At 34.4% G+C, this 2,921-nt stretch overlaps 1 protein-coding gene across 1 annotated transcript in view; it reads left to right on the top strand.

The window, feature by feature from the left end:
* The first annotated feature begins 404 nt into the window (after positions 1-404).
* Positions 405-2,921, top strand: part of YTHDF3 (YTH domain family, member 3) — a 20,881-nt gene continuing 18,364 nt past the window's right edge. The window contains exon 1 of the mRNA XM_010191768.1: positions 405-426. The gene's annotated coding sequence lies outside the window, so the exon portion shown is untranslated. The remainder of the gene's footprint in view (positions 427-2,921) is intronic.

Raw genomic sequence — 2,921 nt, forward strand, 5'->3', positions numbered from 1 at the left:
TGAAGTTCCAGTACTGGCAGTAATCTTAAGCTACCAACTTTCTGTGTTGTTTTATTCTGTGCTTTGTTTATTGCTTATATTTCTCAGGAGGGAGGCAATCAAAAATCATTTGTTCAGGTTTTCAACACCATTTAAGCTTCACATGCTGTGAAAGATGAGATTATTTCAATGATTTTTGGTGTTCTTTTGATCTTAAAATTATTTTTGGGTTTTTTAGTAATATATTATTTTACATAAACTAATATTTTTATTATAGCATGTTTTTAGTAGTATTTTAAAGCTGATATTTAAGATGTAAAGGGCAGAATTGGCAAATAAATGGAATTACCATGGAGTAAACTTTAGAGGATTCTAACTGAACTTGTTTTGCTTTTTTTCCTCTCCCTTTTTCCTATGTACAGAGACCTAAAGGACAGGGAAATAAAGGTAAGTTGACTCCTTGTATTTCTGTATAAATCTCTAATATTGCTGTTTATGGAGGCAAATGTGTCTTCAGACAATTAGGGAAGAGACTGTAGCTGTAGGATGCCTTTTATTTCAGAGCAAGATGACAGGAAATTGTGTGCCAAAATGTTATTTCCCAGCATTTTTACTGTGGCACAGTGGTACATCAATTTAAAATGTTGTATTTTGAAAATGAAGATTAATGTCAGAAGTTGGACAATAACATAGCTATTTTTTTTTAGCTGACTTTGTGATACACTTGTGTAATTTCTTTAACGGTATACCTTGGGCCTTTCTGTGCAGTGAATAGAATCACTGCACCAGAAGCATTATGAAGGATCTTTTGAACAGCTTCCTTAGCTTGCGAGACAGCAGCCACATGACTATTTAGTTACTCGTATCTGTGAGCTGAACACATCACCTTCCTTACTCTCAGAAATTTTGTGGTCTTTTAATTTTAGTGTCAGTATAGAATATTCTCTGTGATTGTAGGCCTTCTGCTTTTCTGCTTTTTTCATGTTTCTGTCAAATCTTAGTTTTTAAATAACATAATGGGGTTTCTTCTCTCCCACAGAAAAACAAGGAACTAACTACTTAATACTCTTCTTTCTAAAATTCTTGGCAAGTCTATCGTAAACAGCATCACAGATTGTATCTAGCAATTTATTTCTGGTCTGGAATTTGTCGTCTTTGATATAAATACTAATCTATTTCGGAATTCTTTTTGCCTAATTGTTACACTTGTGCCGATTTAATTCTTGGGTGCTCAGCAAGCTGAGCTATAGAACAGCATGTACACAGCTACCTTAGTGTGTTGTTATAATTTCCTCATGCCAGTAAGAAACTTTGTTTTTGGAGCTCATGTACTTTTTGCCCCATTCCCTCCTCCACTGTTCATTATCTTAACTAATCTAATTGTTCTGTGAACTGTCATTTAATGTTTTCTGCAGCATACTTGTTCTGTTTTTCTGTCTATGTGCAGATCATCTGCTTCTTACTACATATGTCACTTACGAGGTGCCACATGGTTCCTGAATCTTGCTGAATTTAATTTGTTCCTTCTAATTTCTCTGCATTCAGAGAAAAATGAACTTGTGTTCACCTCGTCAGACCTTCTCAGTCTGGTCACTTTTGAATACTTATTTTCTCACATTCTAATATTTCTACCTATTTTCTCCCAAAGTGGAGCTTTTGACTATTTCTCTGTGTCTTTGAAATAGTTTGTTTATAACTTCCATGTTGCCCTTTAAATGAGAAGAAAAGTCAGATTCATTTTAGCAAGTAGTTTGTGGCTTCATGTTCTTTGAATTACCATATCTCAGTTTTAGTGAGGTTATTGAGATGCGTCTATTGGAGATTCATACAAGTAGTCTTTGAACTATATTCCGTGTACTTGAATTGGAGTGGAAGTATGAAACATTTCTTTTTGGATGTTTTGTTGCAGCTTGTTTAACAGTGAAAATGTGCAAGTCAGCTTTACTTTAATTTATTTATGTTAGCATATTTTTGTGTGTTATAATTTGTAAATTCTGCAGAATGTTTGATTCAAAGCATCTTTTCACTTGCTACATAAGGAAGAGATTTTTGCATTTCTGAACTTGAATTTTTATGAAGTGCATCCTTTTCAATAATGGATACTTAGTATGTATTCTCTTGGTGATAATATGACCTAAATGAAAACTATAGTGAAACAAAACAGTCTCCTCCATTCTGTTAAATTATTTGCTGTAACATCTATTTAATAGAACTAAGCTATGATTTAGCATTAGATTAAAGGGTTAGGAGATTTAAGATGGTAGCACAGTGTTGCACAAGTAGTTGACTTTGGGTTAGAGACTTTTTCAGGAGGATGAATTAAATCAGTATCAGCGGTCCTTACTGACCACATGTTAGCAGACGGTAATCTTTTTCAGGTGTCATAATAGGTCCAAGCTTAAAGGAGCTTTGAGGGGAGATGTGATACTGAGTTAACAGGTTAATCTGAAGTTGGTTCCATGCATAAACATAATAATGTTGAAGAGGATGGTGAAAAGGTTAATGTCTGTGTGTCCGATAGAGCACGTGAGAGAATGTGAGTGGGCAGTATAAGGAGTTGTATACTTATGAATAGAGTATTTTATAATAAGTAAAAAATATTAGACCTGCAAATGATACTGGGATGTAGCTGATTTGTATTGTCTGGTAAAATGTTTGATGTTGTATTCTAGTTGGTTATAAATTGGTGTACTGTGCTGTTTCCCTTGACCAGAATTTGTGGGATTGAAGTTGCAGTGTGTAATACAGTACTATCCATCTGTTGTGTCAGATATCAATGTTGGTATTTCAGAGACTTCAATGAGTAAACTACCCTGTCTTGAACGTTTTCTTATTCTAGTTGTCAACTACTGTACAGTAACATACAACTACTAAATGTCACAACTGACATCAATCAAATGATGCCTTATAGTGGGGCGGTGGTGTGGAGAAATTGGCATTCC

Source organism: Mesitornis unicolor, unplaced genomic scaffold, assembly GCF_000695765.1.
Source record: "Mesitornis unicolor isolate BGI_N332 unplaced genomic scaffold, ASM69576v1 scaffold8609, whole genome shotgun sequence".
Taxonomy (NCBI): Eukaryota; Metazoa; Chordata; class Aves; order Mesitornithiformes; family Mesitornithidae; genus Mesitornis; species Mesitornis unicolor.